The sequence below is a fragment of the Drosophila ficusphila genome, unplaced genomic scaffold, assembly GCF_018152265.1.
Source record: "Drosophila ficusphila isolate 14025-0441.05 unplaced genomic scaffold, ASM1815226v1 contig_791, whole genome shotgun sequence".
NCBI classification, from domain to species: domain Eukaryota; kingdom Metazoa; phylum Arthropoda; class Insecta; order Diptera; family Drosophilidae; genus Drosophila; species Drosophila ficusphila.
The window spans coordinates 8591516-8612214 of NW_025064737.1; the positions used below are offsets into that span (position 1 = coordinate 8591516).

The 20699-nt window shown below is 39.8% G+C and overlaps 1 non-coding gene across 1 annotated transcript; it reads right to left on the reverse strand.

Annotated features, from left to right (window-relative positions):
* Positions 1–17075: 17075 nt before the first annotated feature.
* Trnat-agu lies at positions 17076–17149 on the reverse strand. The gene has a single exon. It is a non-coding gene; the product is annotated as a tRNA-Thr (tRNA).
* Positions 17150–20699: the final 3550 nt, after the last annotated feature.

The following is a 20699-nucleotide window of genomic DNA, read 5'->3' on the forward strand; positions in this document are numbered from 1 at the left end:
CGCCCCTGTCTTGTTGGGTTTTTTCGATTTGAGGCCGTGGCACACGTCTAGCAGAAGTCAGGGGCGAGGGCCCCAGCTTGCCGCAAGTGGACTTCACCTGACAGTGGCCGAGGTTCTCACGTTGCGAGGGAGTACGTAACCCGATGCCTGGTGCATTCTTTTACGGCTAATTTAACCGATTAGCAAGTTGTCCCCGAGCATTGAATTTTGAGTTGCAGGTTTGCGGTTTGTCAGCCACTACATGGTTTCAGTTTTGGATCGGATCGTGTCAGTTTGGTTCGGTTTAACTTGACTTGGCTTGGCTTGGCTTGACTTGGCTGGGTGCGAAGTAACCGATATATTCGACGCCCACACACGTTGTCATTTGTGAGTGACAGCGGTGGGGGGTTTTGCACACGTGATTTACGTCCAAACGGGGTTGGCTCAAATGCAAAATAGCTGACAAATGGCAAATTGCGAGCGATTCCAAAATGGTCGGAGGGTGGACTGAAAGTCGAAAGGGGGTTTGCTGGGTTGTTGGGTGGTTGGCTGGCTGGCTGGCTGGGTTGATGATGGCCATTAGCCGGCGATTTGAATGCCCCTAATCATGGGGTCTGGCGGCCAACGTCTGTCACGCCTTTTTGGCGCCCACAATCGGTCAAAGAAAACCGTTTAGGGAAAAAAAACGAAAATCACATAAAAAAAAAATAAAAAGCGGTGGAGAGAGAAAAGTACATACAAATGACTGCAATTTTTCAACGCTTAAAAATCACATTAATTAGCGTTCATGTTTTGTGCACTCCAAATTGCGGGAGGCAGCAACAAAAAACACAACATATGAATTATAAATTATAAATTTATTCTCACTCCAATTATCAACAAAGTTAAGCATACGCCTAGTTGCACTTTCAGCAATAAATAATTGCGCCAAGAAACAGAGGAAAAAATTATATTTAAACACAACTTAAAATGCAAATTTCAGCATGCAAGCAGGGGCGTACTACGCCCCCCTTCTCCCTCCTCCTTCTCTGGTCATCTCATTACTGTTGAAAGCCAAAAGAAATAAGTATTTTTAACTCGCTTAATTGCCACTCGAGCCGGAGGGGAAAATGGTCGAGAAGCTAGTGCCAGCGGTGGTCAGTCGGCAAAAGAAATTGTTTTGCATTTGTAATTGCCAGGCCAAGAAAATGATTCCCCGATAAGCCGCGACCAGTTGCCCACTCGATCTGATTTTCCCTCAAAGATATTCACGCTGCAATGTTAAGTCTAAAGAATTAAGCGAGTGGCATTGATTGATGTGATTTATTGCGAATTTAAATACAAAATTGTATAAACATTGCTGTACAAGTTATTAAATTTATTTCATTGAACATTTTTGCATACAAATGCAATTTAAACATTAGTTAAGCAAAATGCGGGAGGAAAATAATAAAATGGGGAAATGTCATACCTTGTACATTTTTATTTTTGAAAGTCTATTCAATGGACTTGTACTTCCACGTCTGAATTTCTTTTATTTAAAAAAAATTTATTGAATTAATTGTTCTTTAATAATCATTCATTAGTCAAATTATACCATTTCAGTGTTCAACCTCTACAACGGTTTAAAAATTCAACATAGATTAGGATCATGTTTTCACTATCAAACTGTGGGTTTCTTAAAAAATGAATGAACGGGGGTTGGGTGTTCAAAAAGGGCCAAGAAACCCTGCAGTCTACAATTAGTCGGAGCGGTTTAGACAGCTTAATGGGTTGATTATCAAGCTTACGCTGCCGTTCACCCTCTCACAAGCTGCTTTATGCATACCCCATTCAAATGATAATGCCGCGTCGGAGGCATCGGAGCTGGCTAGGCGCTAAGCTCGATCTTATCGCAATGCAAATTTGAAAAGCATAATTCAGCTAATCATAAGAGACCATGTCGAAATTTAACAAGCTCCGCGAAGGAGTTCCTGCACCTTTCTCCCCTTTTAGTTTTGCCCTCGGGCAGACAGCAGACGGCATGCGTGTTGGTTTATGCTAATGCCGATCTCAAATCCCCCGGCACCCCCCTTTCACACACCCACCCCGCCGCCCGTTGCTGAGAAATGCGAATTAAACCCAAGCCGAACTGGGGCTAAAAATGCAATTCAGCAAAGAAATTAATTTAAAAAGCGTTGCAATAAGAGCAAACAGCGAAAAGAAATTAAATAAAATGTGTAATAATGGAGAGAGACCCCGTTGGGTCCCCCCAACTCCCCCCAACCCCCCTTCGCACCTGTCTGCCGGCTGTTCCCTCCTCGCCGCAATTCATAAATCATTTCAGAAATTATGACTTTATTTTAAATTTTTTCCTCCTTCGTCTTCTTTTTGCGCATTTTTATACGAAAATTATTTAGTGGTTGTGGAGTGTTAGCAAGATAAGGTGCGCCCCAAACTTCAGGTGGGTCCTTCTATAAAAATATTATAAAAATATTTTATGTAGTGCATATCCTTAATTACACTTTAATAGTATTGTCGAGTTAAAGAACGAAACGAAGTTTGATAATCATATTAAAGGCTTCTCATTAAATATGCAAATGCAAAATTCATGTTCATTTAAAATAAGTTTATTCTACATGCATTTTAACGTTATCGAAAAAGAAAAGGAAAACTGTGTTCATAAATATAGTGGAGGTAATGAAACAACCCTCTCTTATGTTTTTTAGGTTTCTCCCCAACTCTTAGCCAAATCAATAAAGCCATTAACTAAACTATTACCAAAACTAGCACGCAAATTTCGAATTGCTCCATAAAACACTTGCCTCTGTTGACCAATAGTCGTAAACAAATTAAATTAATTAAAATGAAATATTGGTTGTCTAAGCTGAAGAAAGAACAAATTCCAAGCCTTTTAATAGTTCTTCAACCTGACAAACACTCGGAATTACTAAATAAAAAACAGAACGCCACTTCTGTATGTATGTATTAATATTCCACCCTCACAATTACGTTTCATAAACGGTTTTATTGAGAATTTTAGTAAACATAAAAAATTATGGTAAATGTTTTATAAGAGAATTCAAAGTATGTACATATCTATAAGTACGTTGTTTAAAAAAAGAAACATATAATAAACATTTTTCAAAGATATATTTCCCGAGGGAGCATTTTAGCTCTACTTTTTTTAGCTCTACTCCTAATTTTAATATTCCTTTTTAAGGGTTGGACCTTTTTAAGAGCTTAGTATCCAATCTCAAAAATTATTTCAATGCAATAAAACTTGGAATAAAAAACTTTTTTAAATCGAGTTTAATTGTTTCATAAAAAATGTTGGTTTAAAAATCCTGGCATGCCATTTTTTTCAATTCCCCTTGCTTTTTTGTATGCATTTTTGTCCAGGTAACACGGGCAATTTGCGCTGCATTAACCAGCGAGAACCCACTGTTTGCAGTCGCATTTCCTTATCAAGATGCAGGGCTTTCTGGCCCTTTATTCCCAATGTTCTGGATCCCCCTTTCACGTGGCTAAATGTGTTTACACTCAAAGTGCATTTGTGGGGGAGCAGTGAGTGCAGGTTGCAGTTGTGCAAACTAGAATAATTAATAACTGGGCAACAGCACAGGTACTTTTATTCGCTGCTGTTGATGTGCAATTGCAGTTGTTGCCTTTGTTCCATTCTTCTGTGATGTCTGCACTTTCCGAGGCGTTGAAGTCAAATTGTTTTGGTCCACTCAACTCGCCTGAGTGAGCGAGTTTCACTCAACTTCCAGTGCTTGGAACAAAATGGGAACTGGAACCACGCCATGTTGTTCCCCAAGTTGCGACGCTCTCACTCACTCGCTTACACTCATAAAAACAACGACTTTGTGGGCGGAGCCTCGTTTTTCCCTTCGAACCCATGTAACATTCGACTTTTTTCCCCAAAAAAAGGAAAAAAGTGAAGCCAACAATTTGTTGTTGCTGTTTAATTACCCGACAATTAAGCGGCCGCCACAGTTCTTCATAATTCAGACACAATTAGTAAATAATTAAAGTTGACAATTGTCGCACACAATTGTTAATCTTCATCATCAGCCGTGTTCGGTGCGTTTTTCGTTTTTTGCTTCTCTTTTTGGACGTAAGTACACGTCATAACATTAAATAACATTTCATTTGGAGCCCGTACTTTTAACAAGTTTACAAAAACTTCTTCAGTAAAGACACGCATAGTTAAATACGGCGTGGGAATATTGATCGGTGGCGAAAATTGTGTTTTAGTTATGCAGCTTAAACTTTTTACTTAAGGGGAGGGTAAGGTCAAATCATGCGAAAAAAGCCATGTTTTTGAGATTTTTTTCCTGACGACATAGTTAAAATTTATTTATTCAACCAACGGTATATTAAGGTATGACATTAGAAGAATGTTTTACCAAATTTTTACAAAAAAATATTAAAAAATGTGGCAATGGTAGCAATTGTCCGGACGTGTCGCCAAAAAAAGTTGAATTGCGGTGCCCCTCATAACTCGGTGCTGGATCATCCGAAATCAAAAAATGAAAATTCATTCGTTAGATAATAGTTCGCCCCAGGTAACGCTGTAAAGTTTTTTTGAAAATTGCAATTTTTTAATTTTTTTGAAGATTTTGAAGTGAAAAACACAATTTTTTGGGAAAAAATCGGTTAATTTTTCATTGCAAAATCAAAATTATGAACAAAAAAAAAAAAAAACTCGACAGCGTTACCTCGTAAAATATGTACAGAAATAGTATTTAAAATTTCAAAAGGATCGGTGCAGTAGTTTTGAAGTTATTAGGGGCACCGACTTTGAAAATAGCGTGTTCGGCAAAATCGATTCAAAGTATTTTTATACGTGAAAATACGCCCAAATACGGTTGTTTAAAACGCTGTAACTCCGTTAGTTTGACTTTAATTGACTCAAAATTTTTACACAATGTTCTCGACATATTAATCATTCAGAAAAAAAATAAAAAAAAAAATATTAAAAAAAAATTTTTAAAACCTTACCCTCCCCTTAAGGAAAAAAATAGGTTAAGCTTGTATATAAAAATCACACATTTCATTGAGAATGCATCAATAAAAAATATTCAAAATAGAACTGTAAATGTTCCCATTGCATAGTTAAAGATTAATAAAATAACAAGTTTCGAATTGTTATAATAAAAGTAAAATATCAAAAACTTATTACTATTAGGATTATTTGAATATTACATTTTGCTATATAATTTAAATTAAAATTTATAGGCACCTTGTCGAATAAAAAAGAAAGGCTTAAAGCGTATTAAACATCTTTACAAGCACGTACCTCATTTTCTTTTTTTATTAGGAAATACTTAAATGACTCGTAAAATATATCTAAAATACAAAACTGGTTCTAGCTGTAGCCAACATTAAGTTTCCAGGTCACTTCTTATCTTACCGTGCTAAGTATTTTCATGATGCAATTCCCTAATCCAATTTGACTTTGCGCGAATTATATGGCGTTTCTTCTTCTTCAGCTGTCGCTCGTTCGTTGGTCTAATTTGCATTTTGCATTATATAAACAACCAGCCCAAGAACAAATTAAGGGAAAAAGAATTGCTTATACGACATTCGCGTGTTTGGCCCTCCAAAGTTTTCCACTTCCATTACTTCTCGTTGCCAAAAAGAAGCCGCCGTCGCCATGCAGACGATGACGATGATTCCAAGTCGGTCTAAACCCAAAACCAACACTCGAAAACGTCTCTGAGTATGTATGATGGATTACGGCAATAATAATTAATTGCAATTAGCCGACGCCCGACTTGGCAAATCTTACCCAACAGAAGCCTTAATTAGCCAATGGCTCTGCTCCAATTAATAGTTAGAGGCTGGGATAAGTGGCTAGAATAAAAGTATGTTAAATATATCGAAATACTTTGCATTCATCTATATTTGAATTGGATAGTAAAAGAACATGCAGACATTTTAAACCGAAACGAAGTCGTATTTATGAAGAGTTTAACACTGAAGCTAAAACCGGTTTTAAAACATAATAATATAATGTTATTAGTTTAAAATAATGTAAACAAGAGTTTCAGCATGAGAAGCAAAACAAACAAAAGTTTTAGTCACATAATAAAATATAGTCATTAGTTCTACACCATTTTAAACACATCACGAGATGGATTACTTTTTTCCCAGACATTTGAGACCTACCCACTGTTCGTCAACTAAACCGGGCTTATTAAATCCGGTTTTCTGCTCAGTTGCCACCTGAGTCAGTCAGTCAAAAAGTAGCTAATAAAATTTGTCTGCCGCCTGAGACAGAATCAAGTGGACAGCAGGAGATGGCAGCAAGAGGCACTAATGAAAACTGGGCATGAACATGTTGCCACCAACGCTCTTAAATAAGTTATGTAAATAGCATAATTAATAATTAAACGGCAGCCATCGCGGCTTTAATGTTTATTAATAACTCGCTGATAAGGCTTTCAGTGGCCACTGGCGCCACAAGACGGGGATTTCGATGGGGAACTTGTCTAAGTTTCGGCGGCGAATTATAGGAATTAATGAGCTCAGTTTGAGTGACAGGGCAGCTGACTTATTCTCCCTCATTTTGGCTTCGACAGCGGAAACCGCAAACCATTGACAGCCAGATCCTATTCCAAAAACCCCAATAGGACCTCAATTTTCGGTGTGGATAATTACACAGAAATTCCGACTTCAAACCAATCATAATTTTCAATTTTTATTTCGCTTCGTTTCGTTTTGTTGCCTTTTCCCTTGCCGAAATTGACCAGAACCAAGTTAATCCCCTACTTAGAAAGAGACAGAGCCCCAGAGACCCTTTTATAAAGATAGAAAATAACTCGCACTGCCCACTTTTTCCCCTTCCCCCCCTCCGCCTATACATTCTTATATAACTTTGCGCCGGTTGTCTGTAATTTTCTTGTTGAGAGATTTTCTATGTGAAGGTTGTGCGCGGCGCTATCAAACACAGAAAAACAAAAATAAAACAGAAAAAAATAAAACAGCCTTACAATGGCAAAAATAATTTGCAGTTATGTGTTTATAAAGCTCTGACATTGAGTCGAGTGGCGGATTGGATTGGCGACTGGACGGGGAGCACTTAACTTTTGACAATCGCCGACAGCGAAATTGACAGCGAACAGGAGTCGCAATCGCAGGAACTTTCGAGTGGGCAGCACCGAGGGTTTGGGTTCGCGCTATTTTGCACACTAAAAGGTGCTAATTGAACTGAAATCGATTGATTATTCACTCGGTATATGTACACTGCCCATTTCAGATCGTTGGGGCTGGCAAACCAAAGGGGGCGACGGAGAGGGGAAGGTGGGTCTGCCGGGAACGCCTTCGCTGACCGACTCCGCGCCATTAAATCGCGACTGTCACTTTAGACCAACTTGATGACACGCACATGGGAAACCAGCAGGCCAACTCGCTTGCCAGACATATCGATAACTGACTGACAGGGCTGCAAAGGGGGCATGGCAGAGGGGGATCCGAAGGGGTTCAGGGGGGTTCGAGCCAAAAGGCAAAGGCAGCCCGCAGAGGCGCATAAATTGTCCGCTGCCGCCAAGTGACGTCAGGTCAGTCAGCAGTTGCAGTAGGTGCAAGGATTGCGTGCAAAAATGCACTTCTGTCTCCCATCCCCCAATCCCCAAATCCCCCCTCACCCCGAACTCCTCAACCTCCTCGGTTGTCCTTGTTCGAGCCTCTCGTCGCATCAAAATGCAAATAAAGCATTTCAAATGCTTGCAGATAGGGAGAGTGCCTACCAGTAGTCGAGGTAAAAGGGTGTCCAGGGTCTCAGGACCCACCGATTCGGCAATTCCGACTCAAAACATATATACACATATGTGACGTTCTGTATCATGATTTCTTTCTTTCTTGTGATTTTTACAACTTAGTCATTTAAGGATCGAGATTTTAAAAATGGAAATGCGTCAACCCAAAATCAATATCAATTATGTTGCAAATAGCCAATACTTTGAATATCTATTATGCATTATTAAAAAATTCTACAGCAATATCTTTATCAGCATTAAAGAAAAATATTACTGCGACTACAAATATTTAATTAATTAATAATATATTAAATTAATATAACAACCGAAACTGCCATATAAATTTGACTTACTTTGATAAGTATTAAATTAGCAACTTTTGTATCTCATTTATTTTATAGGGTATGCAGCATGTTCTGAAATATAAAAAATTAATGTTGACCTGAGTGGGAAGAATCTGCATTATAACGGTAACTGAACCTTTCTTAACTCGCCTTAAATCGTTTCTGCAAAACATCAACAAAACAGAGAAAAGACGCATCAATTTGGTATCAATTTAGTTTGGCGAAACAATTTGCTTTTACTTTTTACAGCGAGCGATTTCACCGATCCTTTAGGGTTATTTTTGCGGCAAATTATAGCGAACTCTGGCTTGGGGTCTTCGGAATGATCCTCTGGCTCCAACAGCAGAAAAAACAAAATTCAACTAAAGTTTACCATTAAATTCTCATTTAGGCTGTCAATCATTTGCGCTAATTTTTCTTGGCGGCTTCAATCCAAACGAAGCCCTCGTTCCTCAGTTCCTTGCCCCTCGACATCTTTTCCTCCTGCTGTCGATTGCTTCCAATGAAGATTAATTTAGTTTTGAAAGGCATAAGAGCTGGATTTAAGTGGAATTTTAGCATCGCCTTTGTTCCCCTTTTGTTGCAGGAACTAAGCAGCGGTTTTTGATGGCGATATCGATTGTAGAACCCCACATATTCCCCCTCAAACTCCTGCACTCTTGATGTGTCCTGGCGATTAGCACAATTTGCCTGGAACGCTTTACACTTGTTTCCTTAGATCCCGATCCCCATCCTTTCATGACATGACTTGAGGTCAGCTGGCGGACATCGGACAACGGACAGCAATGCCGATCGTAATCTGAGCCGGCGTCGTCGTGATGAGCATGCAAATTCGCCTTTGGGCTTTTGTTTTGGGGTAATTTGTTAACGAGCCAAGAAAAAAAGGGGTCAGCCAGGGGATCGGCGATCTAGAGCGAGATTGTGTCAAGGTTAATAAATTATATCTTCAAATTTCAATGGTAAAGGGAGAACAAGCTTTGGAATTTTTTTTAATCTTTGTTTTGTGTGAAAGCTTACTTTAAAATACTAAATTTAATTTGGGCAACGATAATCCTAAAGGTGTTGGAAAAAAAAAATCAATATTAGAAAATTAAACCTATATTAATTGTTTGTTTTGACTTTATACTAGTTTTCATAATTATTTTGACGACTACAAAATTGTTCACATTCAGTAAAACATTAAAATTACATTATTTTAAAACCTTTTATGTGCAACTGTGTAGACTTTTTTTGAGAGGAACTGAACCAGCTATTAATAGAAATAAAGGGCGCTTTTCAAAATAATTATGCCAACAAGTGATATTTCCACATCCTAGCGCAAATACGTTTTAGACCGCTGCAGTCGGCCATTTTCCAGCGACCCTACGAAAGTCGATGATGAAGATCCCCATAATTGGTCCCTAAACAAAAACAGAGGCAGGCCAACTGGAAGGGGGACTCTTGAGCTGCGGGGACCAATCATCAGTGGAAAGATCAGAGGCTGGGGCAGCATCAGCAGCATCGGCAGCCGTCGAAGCATCAATCAAATCAATTATTATCGACAATGGAGAGTTCGTGGAAATTATAAGAGCGGTTGGGGCTGAAAGCGGAATCGGGCCAAGAAATGGAGATGGGAACGGGAATCGATGTGGATTTGGATGTGGATGTGGAGCCGGAGTTGAAGTTGAAGTTGCAGTTTGACGGAGCCGCGTCTCAACCGTTGGCCGCCATTAATAAGCATCTTTGGCGGCGCATTTGTTATTTGATTGGTAAATTGAGATGCCAAAGCAAAGATAATGTCCCGCCCGGTATTAGCCCCTCTCGATCCCAGACGAATGTAAATGGCTCCAGTAGGTAGCCAAGATGGCCGACGATGGAGCGGCTGCGGCACGAACAGATCTGGCCAACAAACGCCAGACGGCTAACAATGCCAAATTACAGGGGAAACATCTGCCACATCGGCCGAAAGAGGCCCCCCAGGCTGAAGTTGGGCAATCCCCAGTCAGGGCTTCGCAATAACTTTTGACTTCCTATCAGCTCTGAAGATCTTTGCTCAAAAAATAGTTCTTAGAGGTTATTAAACTATAATAGTAAGTTTATGATTATATTTTAACAAACTAAAAACCTGGAGGTTGTTACGTGTTATGGTATGTCTTAGGACTAAGTTACTTCAATTATACATTCCTTAAGAATATAGAATTATCTATATTTTACTCTTATAAATAACACGTTATAAATTTTTAGCAATAAAATAAATGCAATAAATAAAAATCCAATTTTAAGGGTACAATAATAAATCTTATAGCTCAGAATTAAAAAAATAATACATATGTGCTGTGTTTTCCATTGCATTTTATACTTGCAGGATTACAGGTATTTTTACGCAAATTTAGTAATGTAATAAACAAATTAAAATTTTTTATTAGCTCTAGTTTCCATATTAGCTTACACCTCAAGATTAACAATGACATAAAGTCGTTGCGGGAGGAAAGTAAACTTTCCGCTTTTGAGGAACTGTTCAAATGTCGCGGCAAATCCAAACAAACAATTCATCAAAAGCGGCGACAATTAAGCAATGAAGTGGACTGAAATTCGAATGAAAAAATTTATAAGCGCCAGTCGCTCGAATGGGGGCGGTGCTAGAAGGGTGGGGGCAAGGGCAGGGGGAAGAGGAAGAGGAAGAAGAAGGGGGAGGGAGCAGGAGAGGCTGGGGAGGTGAGCGATTATGGAAGAAAGAAGCCGCCGACGCTTGATGATGAGTTTCGCCGCTGCAACTGCGGAAAGATAAATTGCCTCGCCGATGTAGGCAAATGCACAGCGATCTGTTGGATCGCTCAGATGTTCAGATGCTCACAACAGGCGGCGACATAAATCATTGTGATTGACAGCTGCTGACCATGATAGTGGATCGTGGATGGTGGACGGAGGATTGCTGATGGCGGGGGGTGTGAAGCCAAGGGGCCACATGCACTAGCAGCCAACACTCCTGCGACTGCCCGCAACTAAGCTCATTTAAATTCCATTTCAATTGGCCGAAAAAAATAAGCAATTATAGAGCGAAAACATTTCACGCGCTAATTACAGGGTGCCATCGGAATACGAGAGCTGGACACAGATCAATCATATGGGTATCTGCGCGGTAATTGAAACAAATGCACAGCCGACCACTGAAATTATTTCATCAACACTGAGCTCCATTAAAATTAGTTGGAATATCAGATATAAAGCTTGATCGACTACAAGATTACTAGTATTTTTAAGAGCTTTAAAAAATTGGTTGGATTAATAAATTATATTTTCAAATAGTGAAGATATACACAGACCACCCACTTTTATTCTGTTTTTTCATTAACATTTTTTTGAATAATAATAATAATGTCATCTTTATATTGAAATCCTAGCTAACTCGGAAATAAAGATATTTATACATAAAGGGTTAAACAAAAACCAATTACACATACCCATGTTCTCTCGAGTTATAATTTGTACAAATGCAACTTTATTAAGCTTTACTTTTTGCTTGATCCTAGGTCCTAAATAAGTCCAATACACTCTGGCAAGCAAATTAATGGGCGCAACACTTTAAAGATACTTTAAAGATCAGGAGCAACTCCGAAGTTGCGGGAGGCACTCGCGAGTATGAAACACGCACACAATCGCTTGCAACGCCAGTACGTAAAACTCGAATGAGTAAATTGTGAATAATTTCGTGTTGTCTCATCAATATAAATAAAATATTTATTAACAATTTGTTAAGAGCTATAAATCGCACTCAGCAGCAGCTTTCGGCCGATGCGAAAGTCAAATACAACGAGAACGAGCCGAAAAAAGCCGGAGGGATGTCAGGGCTCCCCCAGAGTTTTGGGTTCAGACTGCGGCGTTTGCAGGGTCTCTCACCAGGATCGCGATCTTTGGGGATCTGAGGAACTGCGAGGGGAGATCTGTGGGTATCTGTGCGGATCTTTGGGGACCTGTACCGATCCGCGGGGGACCGCCTGTGGAGCGGGCGGCGACGGCGGCAGGCTGGGCATATTAATTGTACGCTTGTTCAGCAAGCGGCGATTGCGTCCGGGTCGCGCAGATCGGCCAGATCGTACAGATCCTACAGATCGTCCATATCCACCAGCCCCCAACCCCCTCGTTCCCACTCCACTATATCTCTGCTGTTGGTGTCTGGCCAAATTGCTGCTATTTATGTTGGTAACTACCGTATAAACTTTGCAACAACAACACATGCACACCCCGCACACACAACCACACAACCGCACAACCGCATTCGCATTCGCAGTGGACTGCACACGAGACATCGGTGGAACACGGCAAACGCTGAAATCAATATGTTCGCTAATAAATTGTCCCACAATATTCATTAAATTAAAAACGTAACGAAAAGTGTTGTAGCAGCAAATAAAACAGGAGCGCTGTTGCGGGGGATGGCAGAATTAATTTATTTAGAAATCAACAAACTTAGGAACTTTTCTGAACCTTTTGGAATATTTTATATATATATAAACTGTAACCCTTATTTCAAACAAATTTTTAACTAAATAAAAAAATAAAAAAATGGTTTTTAAAAATTGCTTATTAGGAAGTCAAATAAAATACTAATTGATATTATAATTTAACCGAAAACCCTCAATAGGCTTCAATTGGTGGTTACCAGATCAAATTTTGAGAGCAACCATCTTGGCCCCTTCCTTCCTCATAATGACAACGCTCCTGTGACCGCTGAGCGCGAAAATTTATTTTTAATTACGCAGCCCCAAACATGGCACAAGCAGCGGCCGCCACATTCTGATGCCAATACTCAGAACCATGCCGATTTCTATTCACGAATCCCGACTCCGAACCTCGGAGCACGTAGCCCGTAGCCTGGAGCCTCGATTCTCGGCTGGAGATGAGAATGTGACTGAGAATTGGACTCGAGCTGGAGCTGAAGATGAAGCTGGAAAGGAGACTGGCGCTTGGAATGCACTGCCGACTCTGGTGCTGACTCCTCGGCTGGGGCTAAGCAAAATTATGACATGAACATGAACGAAGTCCACATAATGATGTTATACAATACGCCATCTTAGCGTAAACAAGGCGAAAAGCCGCGCCAGCAACCAAGGAGCAGCTCCACTGGGGACTGGCGCTTGTTGGCCCGGTAATCCCATCCCATCCCGAGTCTACAGATCGGAGGCATAGGACATGTGTTGAGTATTTGTTGTTTGCCCTGCCCTCGGCAATGGGATTCGGCATCTGGGCTCGGTTTGAATTCACCTCGAACACATGTACGGGCTTTTGATCAATCTCTACAGAGATTACCCATATGAATTAGCACAAATTATTAGAACTGCGACAGAAACATTGCTTGTTAATAGAAACCATTAAGTGGAAAAAATAATCCAATTTATTTCGGGGTCAGGCTATTAAGTATGATTTTTGATTTGATTATTATGATTGTGACCATTATTTAAAAAAAAATGTAACAATAAAAATAAAAAAGAAAAACCTGTTAATGGTTAAACAAATCCGGTTCTTTTGATCTGAATTTCTTTTAGCCAAATTAAAAGCTCTCCTTTAAACATGATATTCGGCTGGGGGATAAAAAACATGGTAATTTATTTAATTTTATTGCTTTTAAAATATTTTGGCAAAAATGCAAAGAGTGTATTATTCGCGTTCATTGATTTCAGGGATTATCTTCGATTTGCGTTGTTCTTGCCCAGAAGCTGTTGTCACTGCGAAGGTGCAGCATTCGAGGGACAGGTTCCTGCGTCCAGTGGATTTTGGCTTTGAAACTTTTTTAAAGAGAAACAAATTTATGGTTTTTGGGCACAAATATTTGTCGATGAATTTATGATTTATGGCCAGGAGTTTCGTGCTCAACCTAGAGGTTAATGGCTGCAGCCACCTCGTGCGAATGTTAGGAATGTAACCCAGTTCCGTTGAGTGTTTCCGCTTTAACGATATGGAAACCGAAAGTCCCAAGAGGCAGGGCCTCCGTTCGTGTGGGCTTTCTTTTTGCAAGTGAGCGTGGGCGACTCGGCCTTAGATACTTTTTCCGTAATACATAATGCTGGGTTCTTGACTGCCATTACGCTAAATATAGCAATTACAAGCCAATTGCGAATCGCAAATGTCATTGAAAATGCATTCAACAAAAGCCGCGTTGCAGGTCGGAGGGGCAGGGCTCACACGCACATTTAAGCCCCATGCATACACACACACGCACACACACATTTCGGTTGGGCTGTGTGCGTGAGTAATTGGCAATAACTGCAATATTCTGTCATTTACTTCGAAATCAACGCAACAAACTAACGTTAACAGGTTCTCTATGAAAGGGGGATACTAACCCCCCCTTCCCCCGCCACTTCCCAAGCCCCCGATGACCCCTTTATATTGCGACGCAATGACAATGGCAACCTTCACACAGAAAATCGTTCATTAAGAAAATTATGGAGCTGTTATATGAAAATAAATGGGGGCAGGTCGTCGGATATGCTATATGATGTGATGTGACCGTGCTGAAAGGTAAACACAAGAGTGAAGATAATACTCTACTCATTGGAAAACTTCCCACTAAGCTGGAAAAGTTCAGTGTGGGGGTTCCAAGCGTTTTGCTTCTTTGGGTTCTTGAAATCAAAAGTAATTAAGTATTTTATTTTATAGAGTAGGAAAAATGTAAGAATTCTAAAAAAAATGTAAGTTAAAATAGTAGGCAGATAGAGGTCATAAATAATTTAAATTATTCCTTGCTGTCAGCAATTTGATTTTTTATTTTACAATAATAACGTTCACTTTAAAAGGTACACGATAAAACATTTATTATAATAATAATAATGTACTATACATAGATGTGCGTTTATTGAAGACCTAAATATTGTCGCGGTCCTATGACTACAAATTCTTTGACTTCATTGGTTAATTTAATTTAATTTCAAAATATGTGCGAACAGTTACTTTTTCTTCTAATTGCTCCAATAATTACATATCCCAATCTCGAAAATATAATTCCGCATTCAGATTCATATTTTTGTTTAAATTTCACTGGAGTAATTGATCTATTAAATCACCGCAATCACTACACTTTATCTCTTATCAATTGAAACCATTCATTCGCATGTTATCCAAGCCGAAAATCAAACTCTGCACATGGAACCGACTGACTGCAGCAGTCGCAGTCTCACTCAAATTGCCACTCAAATCCGAGGCGAGTGGAAGTGAGCCACTGGAATGTGGAATATGGGTGGAGACACCTCTGGTCTCGCTGCCTCTCGCTCTGTTCTGTACGGCCATCTCGCTCTCGCGGAGGCAAGGAATCTCAGTCACAGCAGGCGGTAACAACAACAACAAAAACAACAACAACAATTGCAACAAAGGCAAGGCGTCGCCCAGAGCAACAAAAACAACAAGGGCAATGGGAAAAAATCAACCACGAAAATTTATGAAACACAAAAGTGGAGGAAAAAGCAAAACAACACAAAACAAAAAAAAAGGAAACAAAAAGCAAACTTAAATGGCGACGACGACGAAGTGGCGGCAGTGATTTTGAACGACAGAAGGGGGTGGCCTTAAAGGGGTTAAGGGAGCAGAGGGGAGAAGGAAAGGGAAGGAGGTGGAGGAGGGGCAGGAGGAGGGGGAAGGACAAGAGTGGCAATGGCTGCGGGCACACACAGGATAATAAATAATTGCCGACATCGGCAGGAGACTTCGCTCAGAACGCTGGCAACATAATTTCTGCGGCCCAAACCTGTCAATGTAGCTTCGCATCCGAGAGATGCACATGTTAAGCCCCTCGAGGTGCTTCCGCCCCAAGCACTGAAAAAAATATAGCATTCGATTCCTAGAACACTCAATTATTGAATAAAATAACCTTCCCATTGGACACTTGCAAAAAAGGAAAAGAAAGGAATGAAATTACTTCAATTTTCAAATTAAAATATTGGGAGGAATTAAACTCAAGTTTTCCAACTACATTTCGTTACCAAAATCGCAAACTTTTTTTTATATCTAAAGCTGTATTTTAAATGAACCTATTAGTCGATTGACCTTACGCAGTTTCGTTTTTAAGAACCATTTTTTACAATAATTTAAAAAATAATATACTTCGTACTGAAATATTTAAGGTGTCCTTATTTTTTTCTGCTCAAATTTTCTGCGTGCACCTGATCCGCTCAGCCATGTGCTGGATGCGTAGAAAGTTAATCCCGGATAAGCGACGCCCTTTGACACTGACGAGAGGACCAAGGATGAAGACGGGAGGACCGGCAAACAGCTGGCCAGCCAAGTGGCCAATTTCAATTTCAAATGCAATTTTTGGGGGCGGGGTGGGAAATGCGGTTGCAAGGTCACCCGACGCTTCTAGGCTAGACGACTGGGACTGGAATTGCAGCACTCCATTCCAGTTGCGTGATCCGGGTAATTATCCTACCCAGAGCGATCGATCGATCGATCGATCGGCCGATTGATCTGCACAGGCAGCAGATCGTGACATTTGATGGACATTTGCCGCCGCTGCCGTTTGCCGTTTTCAGTTTTCTGTTTTCTGTTTGCCGATTGAAGTTTTCAGTTTTCTGTTTGCAGTTGCATTTTGCCGGAGTGGATTCTGGTCGGTCGGGGTCCACTAATCAAATAGCCTGGGAGCTTCAGGTTCGGGCCTCCGCTCCACTGCAATCTGCTCTTACAGCCTTCAATCAACTCATTAGAATCTCAATTCAACAAACTGACATCACAGCAAATTGCCATTGACGTTGCAATTGTGAAATCAGAAGCGTTTCAATGTTTAAATGAGACAATTTGTAGCCGCTTAAATGCTCACAATGGGTTGCGTTGCAAACATTGTATTAAACAAGAACTGACTCTATAGTTTAGTCCCCCCATCCATTAAAAATATATAATAATACTTCTGTGTCAACGGATACAAAATTATATTGTATTTGGATAATCCATTTCTCCAACCAAAGTTCGAATTATACCATTATAAAGTCACCTTTAAAGGTTTAAAATACTTGCTAAAAATAAATGATTGGTACAAAAAAAACATAAATCACTCTTTAGTGATAGGCCCCGGCGAGATTCGAACTCACGATCTCCTGTTTACTAGACAGGCGCTTTAACCAACTAAGCCACGGCGCCCTTGCAACTCTGCATTTAAAAATATCTTTAAAAGTTTCACCTAAAATAGAACATTTCCCAAGATTTTCACTTAGAAAAATTAAATTTGGCCAAAAGATACGACAAAGTTGAGACCGTCGATAAGAAAAACAGCAAAGGAAGTAGATAACAAAAACTTGCCATGAAAAAACGAAATCACCAATTTCAGAACGTTGATAAAACCAAGAACTGTGCTAAGCATTATATATGATTACTAAACTATCTAAAATTTATGTTCTAAAAATATCACCCGTGTATATATGTATATGGGGCCTTAATAATTCGGCCAATACGAAACTAAAATAGCACATTTCAATATTTTTAGACCGTTACAAATCAACTTGCCAGGGTTAGTAATGTTTGATAAAGTAACGATTATCGTTGAAACTATCTCGTAGTTATTCTAGTTTTTTTCACAAGGATTAATGCAAATGGTGTTGGATCTGTTAGATTGTTCTTTTCCGTGTGTTCACTACATCGCCCATTCTACCAGAAATAAACTTACCAATGCAGATCTCACATTAAAAGTGAACTGAATAATGCACACCTTTCTTGCATATGATTTCTAGTTAACCTTTTTACTTCTACTTCCACATTATTTATGACACAAAACTCGGGCAAATCAAAAATCAGTAAGCCAAGGATATTTAGAGCAAGTACAGTACAAGCTGCTTACGTTTCTCGCGGATTTCGTCATTAAACAAGTAAAGTGCAGACCCCTAAGAAAGAATTAAGTCTTACGGTGAGGAATTAGCTTTTCGTATTGGCTACAAAATGGTTCTCGAATGGGTTCCACTGCCTGCGGCATGCTCGTGTTTATTTGCGCAGGGTAACAATTTGAAATTTGGCTCAGGCTGCAATTTGGCGGCGTGTTTTGCATATTATCAGCTAATTTCGCCTTCGAGATAAGCACTCTTTCCTTTAAGCCCGTTGCAACGCCATGAGTGTAATTTATGCCCCACCGTTCCCCAACTCGGACGCGTCCCAAGTGAGTGGCAACAATAAAATTGCTCGCTGGTTCTTTGTGCAACACAAAAAATATTTATGCAAATCTAGCTGCGCTTTGTGGCTGCTCTAGCCATATTTTATTGCATTTTCAAATATAATTGCGCCCCAGGTTGGGCATGAATACTCGTATATGGACATGGGCATGGACATCGCTGCTCTGGTATTTCCACTTCGAGCAGCTTTGCACCGGCGATTTAATCTCGTTTAATTGCTGCGACTAAGTGGGGAAATGTTGGCCAGAAGGGGGATTACTTGCAGTTCAGCTGCAGCCGTTCGGCAAACGAAATTGCATCAATGTCAAGCATGTGGAGCGGCCTTTGAGGCACGAAAAAGAAGGAATTCAGAAACACGCCGATGTGCACCAAATGATGGCCTGCTGCACACCTTTTGCCTTGCCCCTCGCCTCTTGCCCCTCGCCTCTTGCCCCTGCCCCTTCCCAAAGATTTTCCGCATTAATATTGCAATTTTATGAAAACAAGAACTTCGAACGAGCCGCGTCTCCCTGTCGCCGGTTCCAATTGCACCTGCCCATTTAGCACACGCCGCGATAGTGACAAGTCATTTTGAATACTCCCGTCCGGCGTCCTTTGGAAAAGGATACTTGCAAAGGATACTCCAGTGCAGTTAATTGCCACAAGAAGAATGCTCTACACACTTTTTAGTGTTCAATGGTTTCATGAAAAAGGGTAAGCGTATTTGTTTTTGGAGAGTATTATATCTTGGCTAAAGTGGAGCTTGTGAAATTACAAAAAAATATAAAATATTGGTGGAAACAAATAAAAAGTTCTTTGGAAATAAAAGTTTTCTGGAAGCAATTCAATTACTCAATTCATTAGTATTATTTATATTTAATTTTTGATGGAATTTAATTTTCAATTTCCTCCAACTGATTGTATGCCTAATATGTAAAGCGTAAAATATTTTAATAAATAAATAGCTTGTTTGCTTTAGCTTTCCTTTACATTTGCAGTTACAGCTGTCTCTCAAAAGCCAGTTCCTTCAAGTCTGGTTAGTGTATTTAGAGGGCTTTAATAATTGCAATGTAATTCGCAATTATTGGCTCCCCAGGGGTGGCTTTCCACTTGGCCACGCTGCCTAGATCAAGTGGCCCTTATAGCGAAGGGCGCTCGTTGGCGGGCTGGAAATTAATAACGTTATTTTCGCATTAGGAAGCAGCCATGACACAGGCAGTTATGAGCATTTCGCGTAATTACCGTAATTATTGCGTTACTTTTTTTTTACGTTTGCAAAAACCAAGCAACCCGAGTATAGATCTACGATCTTGACAACCCCGACGACGATCGGTGGCATCGGAGGGCGATTAGCCACTTCGAAAAAAGAGTCAGTTGCAGCGCCCCAAGGAGATGGAAGTTAAGTTCGGGTTGCAATTTCAAAAGCGATTATGCTAATTGACCCAGTGAGGAGTGGCTCTCCGTCGAGGGATATTACATCCAGCGACAGGGCACAATTTAGTGCAATTAATATGCCTCAAATTCGGTGTATATTTTGTAAGCGAATTGCCAGCATAAATGGACACCCTGCAAGCGGTCTGCTCTAAATAAATTGTAGGACCTCGGCGAATTTGCATGCCTACAAAATATAGAGTACAATAAATATTCAAATTTTATTTGGCCCCTTGTTCAACATCCATCAACGAAATGGAGAGCGAGACGCAGCGGAAAAAAACGAGAGAAATAAAACTTAAAAGCGTTAAATTTACGAGGTCTGGGCAAAGTGCTCGACACATTTATGGCCAAACATGGCCGGGCAAACTACGATTGGTCTTCTCTCTTCGGAAACTCTGGTGTGCTTTTGTTTTTTTTTTTCCAGCGGGAAGATTGAAGGGGGAACTGCTTCCATTTCGCATGCGCGCGCATTTAAATTCACTTCCGTTCTGGCGCAAATTGTTGTTTTTGTGTGTGTGTCTGCCTTTGAGTGCTTTGTGGGCTGCCATAAATTCATAACTTTGTGGAAAATCATAAAAACAGAATTTATGGCTTAATTATATATGTACACTCTCGGGAGCGAGGAGAGCAGAGCCAAGTGCACAATTGGCCTCGACTTGGCCATTTCTTTTTCTTCATTTCACGCTGATGATTAAGTGTTGCACACACTCCCACAGTCGATCACACCGATACGTACCAAAGCTGTCCAAAAACACTCAGAAATTCAAAATAAAATGATAGAGATTTCACTTAAAGGTATATTTTTATATTTATATTTTATACACCTTTACAATTTACAAAAGGCAGCTTAGTAAATGCAAACTGTGACTCACTTTGGATTGACAAATTCAGACAAAAGGGATCATTCTTTAACAAAAAAACAGGAGCCTCATTTAATTGTTAAATAAAAATGATTATTCATAAGCTTTAACAAGTTTTATTTAGTTTATCACTCTTTCATCAAATAATTAAGTTTGTGAAGCCTAAAATCTTAATTGTAGAAAAATGTCATTTCACGACCCAATAAATTTTAATTCTTATTAAATTTAATATTTTGGTGCTGCAATGCAGCAATCCTT